The sequence below is a fragment of the Sycon ciliatum genome, chromosome 5, assembly GCF_964019385.1.
Source record: "Sycon ciliatum chromosome 5, ocSycCili1.1, whole genome shotgun sequence".
In the NCBI taxonomy this organism is placed as follows: domain Eukaryota; kingdom Metazoa; phylum Porifera; class Calcarea; order Leucosolenida; family Sycettidae; genus Sycon; species Sycon ciliatum.
Window position 1 is genome coordinate 10,039,758 of NC_088647.1, and position 11,148 is coordinate 10,050,905.

Below are 11,148 nucleotides of genomic sequence, written 5' to 3' on the forward strand. Positions count from 1 at the left end.
CATGGTAGAGTCTTCTTGTCGGCTGCTCCGATCTGAGCAGAGACTGAGGCACGCGTGAGGGATTCGCCACCTCGTTTCGTCACAAAGACGAAAGAGATGCATGCAAACGATCTCGATGATGGGGTTAATCATCATTTTGATGCCATCACTGGCATCAGACATCATTCAAGCTGAAGGTCCAAAGGTCGTCACCATGGTCACGCAGCTTCCACTGTTCCAGGATCAAGCAGCTGCATGCGCATGCACATGGTATGAACGATTGGTACATGTACCGGGAAATCAGCCAATCAACGTGCAGCTTGTGTTTGAGCAGTGCTAACAGCGCATGCTCGATAACGCCATCTAACGCCAAGCAATCTTCCTCCTTCGTCTTCCTGCTTCTTGATGTGCAATGTAAGTTGGCTGTGTGGTTCGTTTCGCTGTGCGGCTTCTGTTTGTTCCTCTTTTGTTTGTGTTGTCATTTCTGAAGGCCACTGTCGGTTTCGTGGCACATAATGATGGTGTAGAGAACCAACCATGCCTTATCAGACGCTTGGATAGCGAGCAGTCCATTCCTGGCACAAACGTGAAACGTAAGGTTGTTTTCAAAAAATTAATATGGCTTCCTTGAGCCCGAATGGAATTTGTTGTAGAAAAGTGACAACGAAGCTACATGTGTCTCTGGCATTGACTCTTGGCTATTATCGGCTCTGCCAACTCGATTTCTTGTGATTGAAATGCTCGGTAATGAGGTTACATCCTTTGCCAGTAAGGTAATTTGGTGTTTGCTAGCTGCTTAGATAGACCTGCTTTAGCATGTCTTGACGATTCTGTACATGAGACCATGTAGCGAGGGGATCCTCTGCAGGACGATTAGGAAACTGCTTTCTTTCATTTCTGCATGTTTCTGCTTCAGCTTCCGGATTATGGCACGCTGCTTCTCGGCAAGATCCGTGCTCGAAAGCCTTGAACATTCTCTGCTGGCCATTAGGCTATCCACCGCGCATGCGCACCGCATCCAACTCCCGCACGCGCACATGGTCGTTGTTGTAGGTAAGGCCACTAAGTAAGGGTCCTGAGCGATGTTCGTATTTATTTTTTTGTGGTCGAGATTGTCTTCCCCGTGTCCTTACGCTTCCAATACATGTAGCTAGCGATCTCTTTCCAGTGCTATCTTATGAATTTGGGCTCAGGTTTTTATGAGGGAGTCCATTCCTGGGTAAAGGCGGCAGTATCATGTGTAAGTATTCGCTGCTTCCCTGCTTCTTGATTTGGCAGGAATATTGCTCTGAAGATGTTCGGTGTCCCGCCGAAGACTTGTGCTTGTCGAACCGAAGCGGATGCTTGCAGGTCCTACTATAGCCGCTCTTTTACCGCTTCATCTGGTGCTACGGGACAGGTGTCTGACCGAGATCAGCGGGAGGTGGCCGATCCCTACCGGTACCCTCCGGCCAAATTCGATCTTCACGCCAGGAGGCGCGGACTCGCAAGGTACGTTTGAGAAGCGATGAAACGAATTTGCTAGTCGTTGTGCTATGTTTGTGTGTAACTAGCAAGCAGAGTCGACGCCAGGCAATATCCATCCATGGTATTCACTAATATCATCAAACAAGGACGCAGCGCATGTCCGTGGATCGTATGTGGCAGAATATCATTGTTGAAGTTCGTTTTCTTTGACGATGCGGGGTTCGCGGGGTAGATCTACATTGTACAGACAGTACTCGTTTCAGGAAACAGTCCTCTACAACACAGGACTATTTTGATGCGGATTAGGCCAGTGGCTGTGGTAGATTTGTCTTCACGGGTGTGTTTATGGCCTTATCATTTAATGAGTTGGTTAGTTTTCATGATTTTACTTCTCCTTTGTTCACTTTTCTTCTGTTCGCGAGTGCGTGAAGACTCTTCTACCATGCCGGCCTGCATCAGTTTGCACCTCGCGTAAATTTGAAGTAGTCTACATCTTTGATTTGACAGCGGAACACACGAGCAGAAACTTGCACTGCGATTTCGGGGCTCATTTGGGCCACGTTTTTCCACATCCATCCAATGGGAAGTCGAGGAAAAGTGAAATTTTAAAAAAATGTCCGGGTGTGGATCTTGACTTGAGTGCATCCAGATTCGACACATAGACAAAAGTATGTTATTAGCGGTGTGTGTATCGAGCTTTGTGGTGCTTTTGCTGTCTGCGGCATGACGTGTACGGCGTTGAGTGTATGTGAGTCAGTTTGTGCAGGTGATCCGTACATTCTTCCTGCCGGCACAAACGTACCACCATCGCGAGCACACTCCGCTATCCAGAATGCAGCTGCTGGTCTCCCGTCTTCTTCATCGTACAGCGAACTGAGCGACATCCTATGAACATGATTGTGGTAACCTTATTTTTGGTCAGTGCAATTCTATTGTCAATGAACATGGGTGCATCTCAAAACAATTACATGTACATTGTAAGCTGCGTGGTCTTCTTCTAATGGATTGTGGTGGTTGCATTGCACTGATTATGGTGGCTCACTCCGAGGTCTTAAAATGTAGAGATCCACCATATTTGCTCTACAGCGTCCTATATGCTACGTGAGACAATGAAGTCTCTCTTTCGTTTTGTTTTCTGAAATGTGTGTGTCTGTGTGTGTGCGTGCGCGTGTGTGTGTGCGTGCAAATGTCCATGCCATGCTTGTCCTGTATATGCATCGCAGTTTGCACGTGATCTGTGTGTATGTGGTTTCCCCCCTTTTCTTCTCCCTCCTCTACAGGACTCTCATCCGTCACCTTATAATTTCGTTTTGCCCCTGAACTATTGAGGCATTGGACATTTGTGATAAGCCGTCCTTGCCAGTCCATACTTTTTTTAAACAGCCTTTGGGCAATGGAAGTCCTCAAACACGGGTTGCCATAAAAAGACAGGTGTTCTGTTCAGCCCACGGGGATTGAGTGTGGATGGGGGTATGGGGTTGCTGGTGATGGCAGGCTTGGTCGACTCCTTGACTTGGCTGATCAAAGATATCATGCCACAAAAAGAGGCATGATACTCACCAAAACTCTTGTAATGTCTTCTGGTGTCAAGCTTTAAATTTAACATGCTCGGCGTACCTACACTTCGTAGCTGTACATTGTTGTAGTCCAACTCGCTTTAAGCGCTCTAGCAAGGCCAACAGTGGTTTCTAAGAAACAGACTGATTGGGACTGTCCTGGGGAAAAGATCAAATATGTGGCATCAATGAAAGATGACCATGCTTCCGCTACCGTAAGTAACTTAGTTCCTGCTCACTCTACAGAAGTTATGAGTACTCAGGTTGGGAATGAGTTTATTCACAAAGCCAATTGTGTGAAACCATGAAGTAAGAACCAAGTGATGTATACTGGTGTTGGTGCATATCACTAAAATTATTACTTGTAGATGTAACTGCTGTGATGCCAGAACTGGATTGCATAGGGCATCTGCCGCTCGGAGCACTTGGCCAGCATTCTCATACCTGGTATTCTTGACTGTTTTCACCTCTACAGGTCCAGACCCGTCAAGCCCGGGGGCTGGATGCTTGCCGTTGAACAACAACGTCGGCAGGAGGACCAGGTATGTCCGCGTACCACGTTTGTCGGTTGAATTACCAGTAGTTCTGGCAAAAAAAGCATCCAAATAGAAGTACCATCCATGTGAATCGTGTTTGCCTTGGTTGAGTGAGCCCCCCCCCCCCCCCCCCAGCTGAGGTCTGACGACACAATAACATGAGATCAGAGCCTGACCGGAATGCGTGTCTTTCGTTTGTGTTGCTGCAGGGAGATCAACGCCACATCGCCACGGAGCCGGGTGACAAAAACCCTAAGTATTTCTGTGATGTATTGTTTTACCAGACTGTCAGCCATGACAGTATGGTACTAATTCCTGGGTAAATTACCTCTCTCCAGCCAATTTGTAAGAAAACACTAAAAATGCACATAATATTGACGGTTATAGATCACAAAATTGTATAAACACAGAATTTCTTTGAATATTAGCTCGAGTCTAGTTGTGGCTAGTAGCCCTTGTCCTATTTTCTATAGAAAGAAAGCTGCAGAACACACCCAGGCTCATCTGTAACTCAATGCAGTAAATTTTGTTTCCATGGCTAGTTTGAATTTTGAGACCATCAGGGACTGCAGGACATTTCTAGTTGAACTAGCTCTGCCTCTCTTGGACATTTCTAGTTATACGTGTCCACAACATAGCCAGCAATCGCATGTCACCACGCACATTCAAAATAAACATAATTTTGCGAATCGACCTTTTTTTCAGGATCATTTTTCAACGAGGACGAACCAAAGTCGGCCGAACGAAGCCTAGAGGAAGAAAATCACCCTCTCCACTTCACCATCACGATACTGACATAGATACGAGATGAAACAACTAAAAAATCCACAAGAAAACTGTACAGCCATCATCGCTTTGGTCTGACTTTGGTCTGAGAATTTCTGTCACGATCAAAAATGTACGAGGAGCACTCAAAAATAAGCCACAGACGTACCTTTATCGCTCTCTACTCCTTTTTCGAGGCACAAAAGTCGACTCTCCACTTTCGAACCAGACATACCAGTGGTCCTTTTCAGCTGCTCCACGAGCGCAGGAAAGGTTCACCAAGGGGCGCAGAGCAGCATCCATTCCAGAAAAAGAGCTAAAATACGAGTGAGACTGCATGCCTGAGTACATGAGTACATGCAGAAAATAGTCAATTTCAGCGTTTCTGCTCCAAACAGCAACTAGCTTCGACTAGAAACAAAGATTACACCAAAGGATCAAACAACAACCATTTTCTGCAGTTTTTTTGCAGATGGCTTCCTTGTGCTTGGCCCAGCACGCCAAAAATCACACCTCGGAGGAGTACAAAAATTACAACTCTCAGATGTCCTCGATTGCTGGCCATGGTTTCTGCACAAACCGCTGGTCTGTTTGTCCAAAAATTTTCTCCTGTGCGACAGCGTCAAATTTGAAATTGGCTGGGGAAGGGGAGTTGCCTAGTGTGTTTATTTTCCGCAAACACTTCCATTTCCTTGACGTTTTCCACATCTGAGAGCTACAGTAAAGGAAGATGTCACTTGCTCTGGAGCAGTTACCGTAGATGTGAATTTTTTATCAAATAAAAATCACTCCAGTTGTGCTTTCATGACATTTGCAAAGAATTGGCTTGAAAAGGACATTTATTTTCTAAAACTTGTGACCAAAATTCAGTTTGTTTCCTTTTTCCAGGAGGAAGTGTTTGCGGAAATGTGATGTAGGTGCTTCATTGAAAACTTTGCATTCATTGTATTCATTGTTGCTTGTATTATCTGCATTATTTGTTCTAACTACTATTGTTTGCTCTTATGCTTCCCTGTAGTCCGTCAAGCCCAGCGTCAAGATGGACGACGAGCGCTACGGACATCACCGTCGCCATAAACAGTCTAAGTATCTCTTTGCTGTGCATGTCACTTGCATCAATAGACCAGTGCAAAAGGTCTTCTACATTTCATTTTCTCCCAGACAAAAACGAGGTTGTTCAACCTGAACTTCGTTACCTACCGCAAGGCCGTCACAGCCAGGGCGGCTGAGGCAGCCCCACTTTTTGGCTTTTTTTAGAACACTGCAAGCAACAAAATGCGATGATCGCAGCTCAGCGCAAACGTAGCAAATAATGAAAAATCCTTGTCCCCGACCGTGGTTTGCTGCAGCATCAAACGTCTGTCATGGCAGTTACACTGAAATTGTACCAAATGCCTCGCAATGCTTGCAATTGGTTTCAATTTTTGAATTTTTTCCCGGCGGAGTGTAATGAAGAATCTTTGTCCCCGATGGTAGCGTCTTCTTGGTTTGGTGCAGAATCATAAAAGTCTTTCATTATAGTTACAGTGAAATGGCACCAAATGCCCGGAAATGCTTGCTATTGGCTTCAATTTTGGAAATATTTTCAGGGGAGGGCCCCGGACCCCCTTCCATGGTCGCCCACCTCCAAAGACTGGCCTGAACCGAGTCATTAGATTTTCAGCCATAACATTTTGCACTGGTCTGTTATAAGTGTATTTGAACTCTGCATGATTTTCTATCCCACCCCTTCCCCTGCAGGTCCCTCTGCATTCAGGGAGTTGGGTTGAACAGCAATGCATGCTTCACTGCTTTCATCCACCCTGGGTAGTAGCATGTTGATGTAACCCTGCCTGCTTCCTACATGGTCTTGTCCGCATGCTTTGGCAATCCCCATGGGTGGGTAGTTAGGGTACTGATGTTGTAGTACCGGTTCATCGGTTTTGCTATCTCCTGTGTGTTTCTTCTCGCCAGTCCAGGTCAAGCGTCGTGGACGGAGGACTTGATGGTGTCGCCGGAGCCGTGCAAGGTAAACCATGATGCCGTGCTCTGTGAAGATTTGTTGTAGCATAGCGATAATTAAAGTGGGTCTAAACCCCTTGAGCCTTGGTTTCCAGTGCTATGTTTTGACCCACATGCTAATGTTCTACCTTTTAATGGTGGCCCAGATTCTGAAAATTATAGTTCTCCGTAGTTACCTTGACAATCCCGTATAATGTTCTACCTTTGGGCGACATCCCTGAGTCTGAGAATTATAGCTCTCACAGAAGAACCTTGACTGCTGGTCAGAGTGCTTGATGCACGACTGCATGCTTCCGTTTGAATTGTAGCTCTCCGTATGTGGCTTTACAATTGAGTCTTTTCTATTGGACGTACAGTGTTTGGGTGGGAAATTGAACTATCCCCAGATGTATCTCCAGTTCCTACCTTGCGCTTCGCTTTTGTTCTGTTTTCTTCATTCGCCTATGCTCATAGGGAGCTATACAGCATTTCAGCCTCCAAGAAATGTCGATGTTGCTGACCATACCCTTTGGTACGGTCTTGCACATCGGATGCCAAGTCAAGGAGCGACCTAAGCCTGCCATCGCCAGCAATCCCCCGTCCTGGGAATTATTATTTTGGTCGGGGATGTGGGCTTGAACAGAACACCTGTCACCCTGGGAGGGGGTGAGTCCTGCATGTTTCTGTATTAAAGGGGAAGTTAAGGCAAAAATTAAAATTTCACCAGTTGTAGTCTTCGGGGTGCTGAGTCGAATGGTCTTGGTCCGAGAATGCTGAGACGCTCCCTTCCTACTTGAATCCCAATCGAACTCGCGCACTTCCACCGAAACTGGGTGACTGCGCCCTACTAGATGGGGATTTGTATGCAAAATGTCACTAAAAGCGCCATTTCGTTCTTATAAAAGCACGGATGACCGCGATTCGCCCATATGTTGTAGTCTTTTGGACGCTGCGTCGACTGGTTTTGGTCCGAAAAGGCTGCGATGCAGCGTTCCTCCTTTATTCCCAATCGAACATGGTTGAACAAGTGGTCACGTGCTCCTGGGTGCCCAAATCACCTGGTCACCACGCCAGCAGGCGACAACTTTCACACCAAGGTTCAACTCGAGTGACAGGACTGCACCCAAAAAAGGTCAAACAGGCTAGTAAGTTAGTTGTACCCTAGGCCCTGCAGGCACGGTGACCAGGTGACTGGCGTACGCAGGAGCACGTGACCGCTTGTTCAACCATGTTCGATTGGGAATAAAGGAGGAACGCTGCACCGCAGCCTTTTCGGACCAAAACCAGTCGACGCAGCGTCCAAAAGACTACAACATATGGGCCAATCGCGGTCATCCGTGCTTTTATAAGAACGGAATGGCGCTTTTAGTGACATTTTGCATACAAATCCCCATCTAGTAGGGCGCAGTCACCCAGTTTCGGTGGAAGTGCGCGAGTTCGATTGGGATTCAAGTAGGAAGGGAGCGTCTCAGCTTCCTCGGACCAAGACCATTCGACTCAGCACCCCGAAGACTACAACTGGTGAAATTTTAATTTTTGCCTTAACTTCCCCTTTAAACGCTGGGTCTTTCTATTCCATTACGATTGTTGTATTGGCAAGGTAGGTATGAATGCATGTTGCTGCCTTTGTTTCAGGGATGAACTCTTTCGGGATCACCAATGGCTCTGGGCAACGGCTAGCGCAAGCTGGCAGCTGGGTGATCCTGAAGGACTTCATTCCATTTTGGCTTTGTGAAATTGTGTGTTGCGGTGGTTTCCCTATTGGGAATGAATGGCTCATGAATAATGACATCAATGGTGACGAATTATTCATTGCGATGGTATTGCATGCTGGGGTGCATGCATAATTAGGTCAGCTGATTCATGAGGGCCAAAGCCTTATGCATAAAGCTTATAATTGGGGTGCATGAAAGTGACGTCATTCACATGCATGAAAGCTGAAACCCCCAAAAAAAGAGATTGCCCCAAGTTCATGCCCAAAATTTCCAACACTCCAACTCTACATATCGATGCAGGTCAGTTGGCGTGTAACACATCTTCCGGCCCTGCAGTATAGACCCCAACAAAAGAAGATGGTTCTAACTTCTATCACTTCACGTAGACTCTCTACATGTTATCACTTACTGCATGTGGTGGATCTACCTCCTCGCCAGGGTGTTGGACTGTTGGCAGAAAGGATATACAATTGCATGTACGGAGCACTTCCACACGATCTGCATCATGCAATTGTTAGATTGACAGCATGAAACAAGCTAATACTGGTTTTTAACATGTGTTAGGTTATACATGTATATCAAGTCATTCACACACTTGAGAGGGACGAAAAGCGTTTCTTCTGTAACTCTGAGTCATACATGTACAGTGTAGATCTACATGATAATCATCATGTCCCCATGCACTCGCTCCATACCGGCTCGGGTCTAACCAGCACTGAATGGGACAATCCATCATATTATACATAAACATGAACGCCTCCTAGTACTAGTACTACGGTAGTACTAGTAGTAGTAGTGACGTACTAGTACTAGTACTAGTCCTAGTCCTAGTCCTTGATCATACAGTATAGCGGCAGTACAATCATGTACATGTACATGATGTAGGTCTACAGTCATGCTGAAGTACATGACAATGTTATGTACAGTCATGTACATGAGTCATGATTGTATGAATATGAACGGCACACGTTCATACGAATCATACTATTCATAGCCTGGCATCCATGGGGCGGTGATGTGAACCAGGGAGTCGTGTAACCATGTCCCTGTACGCGTGCACTGCTCTCACTGTCTGAGCTCAGGCTAGATTCACTGCGCCCAGTGAATCTAGCATGCGCCTGGTGACCGGTGACAGACCTACACAGTACACCATGCCCATGGTACAGCCTAGACTGCAGGCTTCACTTCATAGACCAAGTACATGTACTAGTAAGTGAGCAGATCTACCAGTGTACCACGAAAAGACTTGGCCATCCAGGGCTCACAGTCACATGGTCCTAGATCCTGGCAATCATTATGCGGGCGCCAGGCATCAACATGATCAACGTCCCTGGCCCTGTCCGGCGATTTCGTCCGCCCGCTTGTTCGTGGCATGGATGCAGCTGCATACGCGCTACCAGATCAGGGCTAGGGTCCAGCGGATAATGCTCCGAACATGTTCGAATAATGCTAACCATAATACTCCAAAACTACCATAATATAACGCAGAGGCTCCAGCAAGAGGGCTATGATGCTCTTGGTTTGGGACAAAAATGGAAAAAAAAGGCTGCACCTTGTCAAATTTCCAGGAAAGGGTGCATACATGTACGTGTAGTCGACCTGCTCTGAAGCTGCCATATCTCTCACAAGCTCCACCACTAATAAGAACTACAAGACTTAAGACATGATCTCTTCTCCATTGGCTGCTCTCCATTGCAACTTTGATGCAGGGATATGACTGAATAGTGGGTGTATGAAATCTTTCCCCTTGATATTCCGTGTAGTGACTAGTGAGAGGTGAAACCATTACATTGTATTACAGGTGAGCATTGGGATGAAGTTTATCTTGGCAAATACCGTTAGTATTCCTGCGTGCAGACAAGCATTCACTGCTTCCACTCTGTTAATACTGTCTTCATCTGGAACAGCAGACGTGAGGCCAGTTCCTGAGAGCCCGGCGATCTCAAACCGAGATCCCTCCGGAAATCCTGAAAACACGTCGTCAGAAGTTATTTTTCCGCTCTACATCCTTTGCTTGTTCTGTCTTCTTCTCCTTGAGGGGTTGTGCTTATAGTTGGACACAATACTCTTTAGGCTGAGTTGAAGCCTTCTTTTCTGATAGCACGGCCACTTGACTGTTGGCCTGGCATTACAACCCGTTATCGTCCGGGACTACGTGCTTCATGGCCTGGCCTGATGCTATTTCAAGTAATGGCTTCATCTGCCCTGGACTAGACTGCAGTCTTTTTTTTATCTACCCACCGCGACAGGTTTTAGAGACCACTTTTTTGGACGCCAGATAGCTGGCCTGCTTCAACTACTGCTTCGAGTGCTTTCACACGCTGTCTACCAGGTCTACACTGTGCATGGTGTACATGTGCATGTATGTAGTACAACATCATTCACGTTTCCCTGTTTCAACCCACCTTTTCAGCAGGTACTACTACTACTAGTCCTAGGTCTTTCCAGTGCGCTTGTTTGCAGGCACAATGACCATGAGGCGTTGAGGGGGTGTACTTGCATGCAGCACCTGCTCTTGTGACAGCTAACCACTTCTGTTTCACTTCAGTTTTAGGTGTCGAGCATACCAGAACTGAACTTTTTTTGGCAGAAGGCAGAACTCAGCTGTTTCTACATGTAGCTGCAGCTACAGTGCAGTACCGAGTACACTGACTGTACCGGCATCTTCTTCCTTTGACTTTTGAGTACAATGTACTACTAGTACTAGTATAGCACTGAGTTCTCGTCAAGCCTGCGATCAGCATACATTGTGGATTTGTGCCGTGTACATGTACGTGGTGGCGCCACAACACCAAGCCGCAGAGGCCTGTCATCATACGATACATGCCCCAAAGCAGAACTGATCACGCCACGCGATAACCACTGATACCACCCCTCTTACCACTGACCTTCTCTGGTTGGCCCATTTCCCGGCAGCCAATTGAGTAGGCAATTCCAGGAAACCTCTGCAACACAGTTGCGTAACAAGCACCTGACGCCTGCTGCCGGCCTAAACCGTCAAGTACCTGAGAGATACATAGCAGCGTTTCGTAGCATGAGATCGAGAACGTCTATTCTAAAGCTAACCCCGACTGTTATGAAACAAACCACTGATACTAGCGTAGCGCCCGCTCTTACCACTGGAGCTCTCTGGTTGGCCCATTTCAGGGC

The 11,148-nt window shown here is 46.6% G+C and overlaps 1 long non-coding RNA gene across 1 annotated transcript; it reads left to right on the plus strand.

Moving 5' to 3' along the window:
* Positions 1–3,475: 3,475 nt before the first annotated feature.
* Positions 3,476–5,680, plus strand: LOC135816602 (uncharacterized). The gene is made up of 3 exons (XR_010553403.1): positions 3,476–3,544; positions 3,748–3,794; positions 5,322–5,680. It is a non-coding gene; the product is annotated as an uncharacterized LOC135816602 (long non-coding RNA).
* Positions 5,681–11,148: the final 5,468 nt, after the last annotated feature.